Raw genomic sequence first — 14,965 nt, 5'->3', positions numbered from 1 at the left:
AAGAATAGACCCGGGGGAAAGATTCTCCTCTCCCCAGGTCCGATTTTCACCTGCCAGTGGGTCCATTTGGACTGAAAGCCGCCCAGGAGAGGTGGCCACCAAGAGGTGAAGTTTTGGGGACTGCAGGTTGGCAGTAGCTGGCTTGCTGGAGCCAAAGGAGCCCCTGGAATTGGCAGAAGAAAGGCAGACTGCCTTTCTTCAATAATCATAACTGAGATTAGACTTCCTGCCAGCTTGCATTGGAAATGACAATCATATGACTACCACTGAGTATGGAGACAGTGCTGAAGCAGTCACAGATTTTCCAAATTTCAATCCCATGGGAATAATGGGTCCTGGATAACAACAACAACAACAACAACAACAACAACAACAACAACAACAACAATAATAATAATAATAATAATAATAATAATAATAATAATAATAATAATAATAATAATTTAAACTGCTCTGGGACTTTAGAATTCAAACAGACAAGCACCTACAACATAACACCCCGGACTTAACAATTGTCGATAAGAAAGACAAAAATGTCTGGATAGTGGACGTGGCAGTGCCTGGAGACAGCAGAATAGACGAGAAAGAACTGGAGAAGATAACAAAATACAAAGACCTGCAAATAGAAATAGAAAGACTGTGGCAAAGGCAAGCAAGGGTAATACCAATAGTAATAGGCACCTTGGGTGCAATCCCAAAACAACTGGAGCACCACTTGAACAAATTCGCCATTAATCAATTGCAAAAGGCGGCCTTACTAGGAACTGCTTCCATCCTGCGACGATATCTGTAATACCATCAAACATCCACATCTGCCTATCCCAGGTCCTTGGTAAGGACTCGATAGGTAGACAAAAATGCCAAATCCAGTCTGAACATCTGGCTGACTGTGCGATTATTATTATTATTATTATTATTATTATTATTATTATTATTATTATTATTAATAGTTGGAAGGGACCTTGGAGGTCTTCTAATCCAAGCCCCTGCTCAGGCAGGAAACCCTATACCATTTCAGACAAATGGCTGTCCAGTCTCTTCTTTAAAACTTCCAGTGTTGGAGCATTCACAACTTCTGGAGGCAGGTTGTTCCACTGATTAATTGTTCTAACTGTCAGGAAATCTCTCCTTAGTTCAAGGTTGCTTCTCTTTTTGATTAGTTTCCATCCATTGCTTTATTTTCCATCCATTCTGGACACATTCTGTAAGTTAGCCCATTTGAGCTACATTATTTCAAAAATTGTTTTATCCAATTGAAGGTTACAAACAGAGAGACAAAAGAGTTTTAATAGTATATAGATTGTTGAGATGCCAGACATTCCACCCACTGTGGGCTTCACTAGCTGAGATTCTTGTATATGAAAGAGAGATCATAAGCCTCTAGTCCTTGTATTTTGTGTTTAACAAGGAAACTGCAGCAATTTCATGGCTTCTGATGGACCAGCAGCTGGAAGTCAGGGCAGGAGACATTTGTCCAGCTTTGGCTCCTGCAGCAAATGTACTGTAACTGTTCCTTGAACTGAATGTACTCATATTCTCACAACCTCACATGAAGAATACTGCAACATGCTGTACTTGGATGACAATTCAGAATAATATTAAATGCAATAGCTCATTCTGTTTGGTGAAAATGAATTAAGCAGGGCAACAGCTCTGCTTTGGTCACTGCACTGATACATTTCCAGGAACAATTCAAAATGCTGGTTATCATCTATATAGCCCTTAATGTTAGGTTCCATAATCTATAGAATTGTCTACTCCANAGGATAATTTTTAAGAGGGTTTTTTAGAGGGGTTTTTAATTACTTTTTAATTAGACAATTTAAATATTTCATTTTAATTAATTTTAACTTGTGATTGTTAGTGGTGTTTTTAATTGATTGTCAGCCGCCCTGAGTCCGCAAGGAGAAGGGCGGGATATAAATTCAAATAATAAATAAATAAATAAATAAATAAATAAATGTTATTTTTTGTGCAACTAAAGAGCTGGGTATAAGGAATGTATCTTTTCTGTTGCTTGTCTAATTTTGTGGAAGAATCTGCCCTCCATGAAATAAGTATAGTCTCTTGCTGACATTTAGGAGGAAACTTAAACTCATTCTGTTCCTCTGGGCTTTCAGATCTCAACCAATGGGGGATTTTTATTGTAATATCTTGATATACTGGACTGCTGGAACCAGGTAAGCTGTACCAGGAATTGTAAAAATACATTGTGGCCAAAAATGAACTTTATTAGTAGGGTTTTTAAACCTTTGGGAATGATTTAAAACACCGGAGACTTCACATAAAGACTTGTGCATTATACAAAGTTGGAGTACTGCTGAAATAAATCACACTGTTAAATCAGAAATAACATTTGTTTATAAAGAGCTTGGTGATGTAACTGCTAAAGTGGAAAATGCTGTATTAGGGTACTTAATCAGGAATTCAGATCATGGGACTCTGCCTGCCTGCTTGCCTACCTAGCTATCTTCTATCCACTATTGTTTACACCACCCATCTCATCTAAGTGACTTTGGGAGATTTACAATAAAAATTGTTCTATCCTATTCTGTTCTATCTAATTGTTCAATTCTACTCTGCTTGGCCAGACTAAAATTGGAAAACTGTGTGATAGTGACAAATTAGAGCAGGTTCAGAAGTGGGCTACCACAAAGTTGAAAGATCCAGAGAAACCATTAAAGAATCTGTGAATATTTAGCCTACAGAAGAAACAACCAAAGAGGGATATGATAGTAATCTACAAGTCTACAATCTACAAGAGGGATTAGACTTACGGTAATTTCTATTGCCCCAGAAGGCAGTGTCAAAATGAATGGGTTGAACCTGTAAGAAAGCAAGTTCAAATTAGACATAAGGACCTTCCTCACTTTAAGAAAAGGCTATCACAGTAAGTGGTGAGTTCTCCCTTTTTAGATGTCTTCAGACAGAGGTTATATGGTCCTCTGTCAAAGATATTGTACTGGGTCTTGCACTGAACAAGGAGCTAGACTACATGACTTCTGAGGTCACTTCCAAATAAGATTGTACCAATGCTCAGAATATAAAAATGAGTCTCTGCTTCTAATACAGAACAGCAAGTATAATTTAATATGTAAAACAGACACATAGCTGGAAGCCTCCTATGACTAGAACAGAGAATTGAAGTATTTATTCAAAAGGAACAGAAGAACTGAAGTGTTGAGGTGCCTGCCAAAAATATCCATTCTTGCTCTGAAATTCAAATGAAAAAACTTGGTAACACTATATTCTAGATTACATTAAGTGGAAGAACAAATGAACATAATACTGTTCCTCTATCATCATTTTCCCAGAGGAAAGTGTGAATGATATCTTTCAAAAGCAAAGTATAGGTCTTTCAAAGAAGCATGTAGTGATAGGACATTTTAATTATTCTGACATATGTTGGGAAGCCTATTCTAACAAGTATGGTCCTTCCAGGAAATTCCTGACTTATCTTGTAACTTTTCTCTTTCAGAAGTGGAGGAAGGCACAAAAGGATCACCTATCCTTGACCTACGTTGTTCCTAGCATCAAATAAAGAAAACGAAGATCTAACAAACTGTACATTAGTCAGCTGAGTATTGATAACTGTAAAGATTGTATAGCTTTGTAAGTGCCTTTAAAATAATGGAACAATACCAACATTATCACGGATTTGTGAAGAAAATATCTTGTCAATCTAATCTTAAGCCTTTATAAAATGAACAACTTCTTTAATAGGTTGGGAGAATGCCAAAGACATTATACTTTTTGACTGCAGCAAAGCATTTAACAAGTACCCCATGACATGTTGTTTAGTAAATTATTTAAGCATGGGTTGATAACATAACAATTGAATAGATAAACATCTGGCTTGAAGATCTTACCCAGTGAATGTTTATCTATGAACTGAACTAATATTAAATTGGGTTCCACAAAAATCTGACCTGAGTTCTCTACTCTTCAATATTTTATTAACAACTTTAATGAAGAAATGATATAAAAATCGTAGGATAGCTAAAACACTAGAAGATGGAAATAAATTTTAAAATGATCTTGATAGCTTACAGAATTGAGCTGAAAGTAGCAGGATAAGAAATGGCAACTACAAAATTCTTCACAAAGAAAAGAGTAATCAAATGTGCAGAAATTGTAAGCATAATAGAGAAATACATGACTTGGAAATAGTATTTGAATTCATAAGATCTTGGAAAACAGTTGAAAGAAAACTGGCTATACATTAATCACATCAATAAAGTGATGTGTAAAAAAAGTAAACATAATTCTAGTCTGGATCCACAGAAATATAACTTCTAAATTATTGTTGAAGGAAAAGTCTTCATCATGGTTCAGTCCAAGCCAGGAATAAACAACATGGCGACTGCTTTAGAAAGAAGATTGCAGTTTATTGAAGAGGAGAGCCAGACAGAAAGATGGCTCTGGAAGAAAAGAGAGAGAGAGAGCACATGTAGGGAGTGGGTTTTTATACCCTCTCGGGCTCTTGAGGTTGTTTCCTGTTCCTGTTTGAGGCTTTGCATTTCCTGTGTCATGTATTTTGACCTGAGTCTGGGTGTGCCCTTTGGCATCTGTGGGTTAATCCTATTATGTCCTGTCTTAGAGTTTGGGTGGGGTATGTAGATTTTAGGTGTCTTTGTCTTCCTAAGCTTCTAGCTGGGGGCCTCCAACCTTCCTGAATGGTTTACATCTGCATTTCTACAGAGCTGGTTTCTGCTTGGGGGAGGGAGACTTGGGGCTATTAAGAAAAACTGGGCACGCTTTTCTTCCTCTTTAAGATCCTTTGAGGAAATATATTTTTCTGCTCTTTTAATATTTCCTTCTCTGGGGGCTGACTTCGCACATTATGGAAAGTAATCATTACACTTTTATTCAGTTTGGTTAAACTCCAAGTACAGTACCACATCCAATTTTGGGCACCATGCTTTAAAAAGTATTCAGAGAAACAGGTCCAAAGATAGCTAACAAAATTGATCAAGAAACTTTAAGAATCTAGATATGGTTAATCTTGAGAAGGAAAAAAAAAAGGAAGGGCAATAGAATATGGAGCACTCTTTAAATACCTGAATGGAAAGTCACACGGAAAAAGGTTACTGATCTTTTCTCTTTCATTCCATAGTACAGAATATGAAATAATGGCATAAACTTATAAGAAGGCAAATTCCAACTGAATGCTAGGGGAAAAAAACTTTTTAACAATTAAAGGGAAATACAACACTGCTACCCATTACCTAGAGCAGGGCTTTTCAACCTTTTCATTGATTGTACCACTTTTAGGATATGGCAGTATTCGAGTACCACCTAGCAAGGTATCAAAAACTTGATGACCCAAAAAAAAAAATTCTGTTCAAAGTTGCAATTGCACTGAAATGACTTATGACCATTTTTCACACTTATGTCCATTGCAGCATGCCCAGGGTCATGTGATTTATATTTGGATGCTTGGCAACTGATTCATATTTATGATGGTCACAGTGTCCCACGTCATATGATCCCCTTTTGCAACCTTTTGACAAACAAAGTCAATGGCAGGGCTGCTGGTGGTGAAGTGCTAAGGTGGGACTTCCCTCCCTCCTTCCCTGTCTCCCTCTTTCTCATTCCCATCTCCTTCTAAAGGAAGAATTTGAACTCCCCCCATATTTTCCCTCTTCCATATATTCATCAAACAAGGAAAAGCCTTCAGGGACAGAAAAAATAAGCCACTGAGGGAACTAGCTTAAAAAGGCGCATTCCCCTTTAATAATTAGCTACTGGCTAGAAAGGAAAGTTAAGGAGCCGGCAGCCAGCACTTAAGGAAGAAAAAAATGTAGTAAGTACTAGCTGCTGGCTAACGCAGCCTCCCCAAATGGCTCCATTCATAAGTAAAGGAATGCTACAGACAAAATCCATTCAGGAGAAAAATACTTCAAAATCCCTTGCAGCAAAACTTACAGCTAACAATAGCAGAGCAATAGAAGCTAACACCAGACATCAGCCATTAGCCAAATAGAAATTGCCAAACACTCCTTAAGAACACAAAGCCCACATTGCACAAATTCAAGAACTTCAAAGTCACAAAAGCACATAAGAATCCTTCCACTCTCCATCTCCCTCCCTTTATGCCTCACCTCCAGCTGATGCTGCCTTTCTTCATTGCTGCCTTTCTTCATTCCTCATGGAGGGCAACTGCTCCCCTGCTGTGTTTCTTGACTGTTTCTTGCTGCCAGCACAGGTGGTTGCCACAGAAGTTGTAGATCGGCTCATGGTCGGCCTGTTTGATCTCCTCTCCTCTACCCCCACCCTCCTCCTCCTTTCCCTTCGGTGCAGCTAGAGCTGACTCTGCCTCCTCCCAAGGCTGCCTTTTTTTCTCTCTCTCCCTCTCCCGCCCAAACTGCCTCCTTTTATAGCCTCTCCTGTCTCTGCCCCCCTCCTCCTTTCTCATCTGGATGAGCCAGAAGTGAGCCTGGGGCCTTTGCCTTGCCCCAGCCACTCTGCAGCTCTGGAGGACTCTCTCACAGTAAGTCCTGCACTGCGCTGGCTCATTCCCTCCCCCACACTTGGCTAGGCAGGGCCACGTACCACCTGCCATGTGTAAATGTACCACAGGTGGTATGTGTACCACTGATTGAAAAGCCCTGACCTAGAGGGCTAGTAGAATCCTCTTATTTGGATTCAGTCAGAGGCTGAACAGCTATCAGTCTATGATACTTTATTCTGGATACTTTATTCTGGATGCTGGAGGCTGTACTTGATTATGTAAGGGTCCTTCCTATCTAAGAACAAACCTGATTATCATGCATTATGAATTAGAGGCAGACTGAAAGTTAAATTTTGATCAATGAAAATTTAATAACTGTTTCCCCGTGGTGCAATTCACATTCACAAACACATTAGCGAAGTAGAACAACTCTGGATAAAATCGGTATATAGAAATAAATATTATAGATGCAAACTTGGAAATTAATATAAAAATGCAACATACTTAACTATAAAGTTATTCTGGGATTAGATCCCAGCTGCATAAAAGATTTGTTTTAATTAAATGTGTACAGAAACATGTGATTTGCTCCTTTAGTGGAAACCACTTCTATTTTAATCAAATTAAAAAGTTACAGATTTGCTGTTGTATTTTTTTATTATCTAGTGCAGATTTAGGAAGAGAAAACACCCAACCCTTTGCAGGAAGTGTTTAACAGAAAATATATGTTTTACTTTTTTATGCACTATGTCATGGCATTAGCTTTCAAAATGACTATGGGTGACTACGGTATGCAAATCTAACAGGGGCAGCCTATGTTATTACTTAAGGTACATATATACAGATTGGCAACATGCAGGCAAAAACAAAGAAACAAACAAAATATACCATAGAAGCATTTCAGAAAGACAGCATGCTATCGAAGGCTTGTCTGTAGAGCTATACACTTCATATCATGGCATAGCTCTATCCTCAAAAAACCGGTTGGCATCATAGAAACAGAATTTCACTACCTTAAAATCTATTGGATGAAATGGATATATATATTTAAATAGTAAATTGATTATATATGTATGTGTGTGTATGTATGTATGTGTATTTGTGCTTGCATATTTCAACACATTCTCACTTGAAGTGGGAGCAAGCATCTCAAAATCTTCACCAACAGCAAGAATCAAAGATGATTAGCTGAAGGCAGAACGAGTAAAACTGAAAAAATGTTAAACTTCTGTAATGTGTTCTACATGGGATTGCTCTTGAAGAGATCCAGAAGCTTCAGCTGATGCAACATGGGTAGTTATGTGTGCCCTTAGAAGGGCTCACATTATGTCTGCTCTAGAAGATGCATTGGTTGTCATTGTGCTTTTGGATCCAATTCAAGGTGCTGGTTTGACCTTTAAAGCTCTTCATGGCATGGGGTCAAGTTATCTTGAGGGACTATGTCTCCCCAACTATATTTGCTTGTCACATCAGATCTGGCAGAGAAGGCATGCTGCAGATTCCATCTAATAGGGAATTGCAATTGATGAGTACCAGGAAATGGGCCTTCTAAATTGAGTTGCCTACATTATGGAATCTTTTCCCCTTGGGGCGAGGCTAGCCCCATTCCTTTCAACATTTCACAAGTCCCTCAAAACCTGCCTATATCCCAGGGGACTGGGGAGATCCTGCAATGGCTCCCTTACTAGGTTAACATCATCCTCTTTGCTCGTGTTCTTTTTAATAGTTTAATTAAATAGCTTATGACTTTAATAATTTAATAACTTATGACTGTTTTTATTTTTAATTCACTGTTGTACACTGCCCAGGGTCATGCTCTTATGAGATGGGCAGCCACATAAATATGATAAATAAAGGAAGATTTAAGAGTTGTCCCGGATGCATGATTTTTATAAGGACAAACTGAGGGTGCTAAAGCTGTCTTTTTAAACATTCCTTTCCTGTTACGATGACTTGCCTTTTTGTTTCTAAGTGGCCCAATGCCAGACTTGGAATAGAAAGGCACCAGATGGAGATGAAGAGTGGAAAGCCAACTAAATAGAGCAAGGTGTGAGCACATTCTCTGAGGAGGAGGGGGGATGTGGGTGGATTGCCATGTGCTTCATAGAATGTGAAATTTCCTTGAGCTCTGGAGGCAGGCTACACCGTGCAGGGAAAACGACTCAGATAGATTCAGTTCTAATATTCATATAGTCTAGGAATCATTTACTTCTCAAATTTACATAGAAAATAAATTCAAAGTAGCTTTGCTTTCATCAAATGTTACTTTGATCAGAATCAGGATCAAAAATGAATACTGTACCACCTGAAAGTTGCCTTGAGCTCCTAGAGAAAAGATAGAACACAAGTCTATCAAATAAATAAGACAATTTGAGATGGCTTAGTCCAGTGGTGGCGAACCTATGGCACGGGTGCCAGAGGCGGCACTCAGAGCCCTCTCTGTGGGTATGCGAGCCGTCGCCCCAGTCCTAGGCCTCCGCCGCCATGTGCAAAAAAAAAAGGTTCAATCAATCAGTCAATTTCAACTTCTTGCGAAAAAAAAAAGATCTTGCAAAGTTGGAATTGATTGATTGAACTTTTTAGTCCCACCCAGTCTGCCGTTACCACTGCAGCCATGCCCACCCAATGGGCCACGGCCACCCAAATGGGCCACACCCACCCAATGGCCACACCCACCCGGCACTCAACGATGCATAAATGGGTTTTGGGTTGCCGTTTCGGCACTCGGTCTCTAAAAGGTTCGCCATCACTGGCTTAGTCAGTCATGATTTTGACCAGGAGGCCATATCATGTTCATATAACATGTACATGTTGTATAGTTTGTAGCATAAGTTATTTCCCAAGTTAAAAAAAAACCCTCAAGAAGGCAAATAAACATTGAGGAGGGTATGCATGAGAGGATGTATCTCAGATACCTGATTTATTTTGGGCTTCAGTAGGCTTAAATTGAGAAATTGATTCAGTTCAGCTAATGATTACACAATAGATATTAAAATAATTAGCTATATCTTTTAGTCTGGGGAAATCTTTTCTGATTCAACTGATGCTTTGGAATAGCATTACCTTTATTTACCCCAAGATATTTCTTCAATAGACACTATGGACCAAGCTGTAGTGCAACCCAGAACCAATGGTACTATACATAAAGCCTGCCTCTTTATTTGCCCATATATCCTATCTACTCAAAAGGTTGTAAGAAGGAACAATAATAATTCAGCAAAAGGGATTTAACTTAGTTACACATTTTATTTGGCACCCACATTTAGTTTATATAGGTAAAAAAAGATTAAAATATTTAGAAAAATATGTAGTGGTCTAAAATGTCCTTAAAAGCTTGTTCTATCTTTTTTTTTAGTGCTTATCCTGCTCTTATCAATATCAGAAAAGTGATCTTTATTCTGAACTATTACAAAAGTAAAGTGATGCCATGTATGAACTTGTCTGCTATTGAACTCATTTTGGAGAAAGGAGAAGACTTTTTATCTTCCTGTGATAGCTGAGAGGTTTAGAATAGAACAGAACAGAATATAATTTTTTATTGGCCAAGTGCGGTTGGACACACAAGGAATTTGTCTCCCGTGCATAAGCTCTCAGTGTACATACAAGTAATACTGTAGTGATAAATCATGACCATAAACAACATGAAAATACATTCATCATAAATCATAAAATATAACACTTCATCATAAACCATAAGATGCAACTTAGTGATAGTCATAGAATACTAGTTAAGCAAACAACATACTAGGATACCAAAAGCAATATAAATTGTAAGACACAAGCAACCAAGTTATAGTCATAAGAAGATAAGAATAGGTAATAGGAAAGATGAGAATAATAGTAATGCAGCTTTACTAAGTAGTTTGACGGTGTTGTAGGAATTAGTTGTTAAGCAGAGTGATGGCATGGGGTGGGGGGGAAACTGTCCTTAGGTCTAGTTGTTCTGGTGTGCAATGCCCTATAGTGTCGTCTTGAGGGAAGAAGTTGAAATAGTTTGTGTCCAGGGTGTGAGGGGTCTGTAGATATTTTCACAGCCCTCTTTCTTGCTCGTGCAGAATAAAGGTCCTCAATGGAAGGCAGGCTGGTAGCAATTGTTTTTTCTGCAGTTCTAACTATTCGTTTAAGTCTATGTCTGTCTTGTTGGGTTGCAGATCCAAACCAGATAGTTGTAGAGGTGCAAATGACAGACTCAATAATTCCTTTGTATAACTGTATCAGCAGCTCCTTGGGCAGTCTGAGCTTTCTGAGTTGGCGCAGGAAGAACATTCTTTGTTGTGCTTTTTGGATGACATTTTTTATGTTAAATGACCATTTTAAATCTTGAGATATTATAGAACCTAGAAACTTGAAGGTTTCTACTGTTGATACTGTGTTGTCTAGTATTGTAACAGGTGGTAGACTAGTTGGGTTTCTCCTAAAATCTACTATCATTTCTACAGTTTTGAGTGTGTTCAATTCAAGATTGTTCCGGCCGCACCACAAGGCTAGTTGTTCAACCTCCCGTCTGTATGCAGATTGGTCATTGTCTTGAATGAGAACAATCACTGTTGTATCATCTGCAAACTTCAGTACTTTAACAGAGGGATCTTTTGAGATGCAGTCACTGGTATATACAGAGAAGTGGAGAGAGAGCACACAGCCCTGGGGAGCCCCTGTGTATTGATATCTGATGTGATTTTGCCTAGCTTTACTTCCTGTTTCCTGTCTGTTAGAAAGCTTATGATCCACTTACAGGTGTGGTTAGACACAGCTAGCTGATTTAGTTTAGTGCGAAGACTAGGGTTGCCAGGTCTGCTTCCAAAAAATAGCAGACAAGCAGGGGGGGGGGGGGATTAAGTAGTAAAAAAAGTAGACTGTACAGCTTTAGATTACGTACCATTTCATCATAAAGCTTTTGAATAAAAAAAATGTCCACTATTTTGTGAAAAAAAATAGTGAACATAATGTGAAAAAGTGGACTGTCTACTCAAATAGTGGACACCTGGCAACCCTAGCGAAGACTATCTGGAATGATGGTTTTGAATACCGAGCTGAAATCTACAATCCTGTGGTAGCTGAGAGGTTTAGAAGGCAGAAGATGTGAAATATGAAATATTTTAGGTCAATAAGAAACTAGAAGTCAATAGGAAATCTGATAGGTAAGGCTGAACACTTCTTCTCTTTGACAGATGCATTCCTGCAGGAGTAATCTCTTGTAATCACATGTCAATCATTCTCAGAAGAGATCTTTTCTCTTCCTCTTCACACTCCAGGCTACTTTATGCCAATACTGCTTGCAGAGGTATTTGAAATCAGATGGATCAAAGGCATTAGGTGGATCAGATGCATGACACTGAATAAGCAAGACATGCATTTTCCAAAACCACATTTACTACATTCTTGCAAGCCAAGGTTTTGCTATAGAAATTCAGCAGAAAATGACAAAATTTTAGAAGTATAATTTTATCTTCTACATTCAGCAATGGGAATTGAAGGCTTCTGGGAGGGAAATCTTTCACATTTCTACTGTTAAAAGAGCACTATAAACTTCCTAAACTAAGCCCAGCTCATATCACTGAAATCTGGCATTGAAACAACTGGATTTATTGCAGCAGTGCAGTTTGAGACTGTTTAGAGGAAGGATGTTAGGGATTTAAAGGTAGACTCCCTATTCTATTTACACCTCTAAAACACCAGTTCTTCCCTATTAGAGAAAATGGGCCAGAACATTAGTTCTGCCCTTTCTGGTGATATTGTCACATCAGTGGGTATATTTCTGCAGCTTTTCAATAGGACAAGAGCTGTGGTCTTTAACCTTTTGGAAATTGTCAACCGTGGGATGGTAGACCAGTTTTACATCTCATGTAAAAAAATAAAAACATACAAGAGAGTCTATAGTTGTATGAGAATTCTTGATGCTTGACCAGCTTATTCAGAGAATCAGTTAGTTTAGATAATTTGGCCATAGAAATCACTATAACAGTCTACACAATAATAATGAATCAGAATAGAACTGGAAGAGACCTTGGAGGTCTTCTAGTCCAACCCCCTGCTCAAGCAGGAGACCCTATACCAGGGGTAGGCAACCTTGGCTCTTTTATGACTTGTGGACTTCAACTCCCAGAATTCCTGAGCCAGCCATGCTGGCTCAGGAATTCTGGGAGTTGAAGTCCACGAGTCATAAAAGAGCCAAGGTTGCCTACCCCTGCCCTATACCATTTCAGATAGGTGGCTGTCCAGTCTTTTCTTAAAAACCTCCAGCGATGAAGCACCTACAACTTCTGAAGGCAAGCTATGGACCACCTAAAATATTATCATTAAATAAATGTAATGAAATGGGAAATGATGCTATAGCCAATTATTTTTAAATATGGGCTCAATGCACTATTATACTTTAAATGAAATATTATCTGGGAGAAAGCAGTTCCACTATATCTCCATTTAGCTATAGCCATGGCAGACAAATCAGCGAAAGATGCTGATTCAAAAATGCGTATCAGTTTAGAAATGCATCAATGCAAGAAAAAATGTATATGTCATTGTGGGACTCCTGCAAATATGCTGCATACAATTGCCCAATTATATACTGAAACTGCTGTGGGAACTGTTTATATTCAGATTGTCAATAGTCTGCATATTTGTGGCTAGAGCTGTCCTTTTGCTCCATCTAATTCAATAGAAATTCACTATTTGCACTCACAAAATGCATTTAGTGCTGCTCTTTCCAAGCAATTTATATATTAAACAAAAAGAAGCCCCTCAATAACTATACTTTCTTTTTTTCTTTTTTTAAATTTATTTTTTATTTTTCCAAACTCTCCCCCATACATATACTGTGATATTTATCAGATATTAACATACATTCTTTTTACATTCTTATATATAAGATACTTTTAATGAAATAAATACATGCACATGACTTTTGGTGTTGCTTGCCCATTTCCCCTTTTACTGCATCCCCACTCCTTCTCTACCTTCTTTCTCCCTTCCTTCTCTTTCTTCCCTACTTCCCTCTTCTACCTCTCCTCTCCTCTTCTCTTTCACCACTCTCTCCTCCAACCTTCCTACTTCCTTCTCCCCTCCTTTACTCTTTTCTCTCTCCTCTCCTTTCTCCCTTCCTTCTCTTTCTCCTACTTCCCTCTTCTTCCTCTCCTCTCCTCTTCTCTTTCACCACTCTCTCCTCCAACCTTCCTGCTTCCTTCTCCCCTCCTTTACTCTTTTCTCTCTCCTCTCCTTTCTTTCCTTTCATCCCTCTTCAGATACAATTCAGGGGTAATGTCCGAACAACTGCTCTCTCCAAATTTCCCTATCTGTATTATATACAATAAGATTAATTTTCTCTTACATTAATACTTCTATTAATAACTATACTTTCATAGTACTATATAATTGGAGTATATTCAATAGTTAAGTATATTTCATAAACTCATTCAATCAATTCACAAATCCAAGTAATAAAAAAGAAAACTTTTCTCCAGATACAACAGTAGAGACTCACTGTTCAGTTCTTTTTAAAGGCCACTAAATTTTGTAATGCTTCTAGATACGTAAGAACATCCAGTACTAAACTGAATAACTGTGTTCTTGGAGTACCATAAAAATCAATTAGATGGACAGACTAAACAGTATTTTGATGTGCATGGAACTAGGTAGAAGAATTGGCATAGGGGAAATAGAGTAATGTAGCTGAGAATCACTGAGTGTAGTTGTGACTTAAACAGCTATCGGGGACATAACCTTAAGATAAAGAATTGGAAGTATACTTGGCTTAAAAATAAAAAGATGTCAAAATTCCACCTAGTGTTACCAGTCTGTTTAAATTATTATTTAAATGGACAGAAATTTTAAAAACTAGACCTAAAATATCTGGGATTTATATAATGATGATCAGATAAGAAGATACTGTTTTGGTTTCTGTAAAGTGTCATATACTAAATCCAAAATTTATTTATAATTTATTCATAAAATTTATTGGCTGCCCATCTTACCACAGGGTAACTCTGGGCAGAAGCGATATTGACTCTACACAGGTTATTCTAGTATCCATTTTAAATTTAATCCAATTTTAATTTTAATAACGAAATTGCAATTTAACTCATACTCAAAGCTTTACTCAGGGATTTTCCATCTTGCTTCCAAAACCATTCAGCTTTAAAAGAGATGAACAATCCTTTACCCAGTCCGAGTCTAAACATGCTTTGTAACATGAATCTGATGGAACAGGGCACTGCAATTACTGGAGTCTACATCAGCAGAAGTTGTAAAATCCTCTGAGTTGAAAGCTAATGTAGCATCAGGCCAAAGGCTAAATTCCAGAGAAGGTCACAACTTTTCTACCACTTCATTCCAGAAGAGTTTGAAGGTTGCAAAGAAAATGTCTTCCACCTTTATTTCCCAGGAGAATGAAGAGCAAACCTCTGCAATCTTTCCTTAGCACTCTATAATTGTTTCCTCTTGAAATGAACTATCGATTCAGACCTCTGACCCTGATATTATTCCTGCTCAGAACGTAAACTCATTCTTGTTTTGTTG

The sequence above is a fragment of the Protobothrops mucrosquamatus genome, unplaced genomic scaffold, assembly GCF_001527695.2.
Source record: "Protobothrops mucrosquamatus isolate PMUCROS unplaced genomic scaffold, P.Mucros_1.0 scaffold132, whole genome shotgun sequence".
Classification (NCBI taxonomy): Eukaryota; Metazoa; Chordata; class Lepidosauria; order Squamata; family Viperidae; genus Protobothrops; species Protobothrops mucrosquamatus.
Note: the sequence above shows the minus strand (reverse complement) of the source record.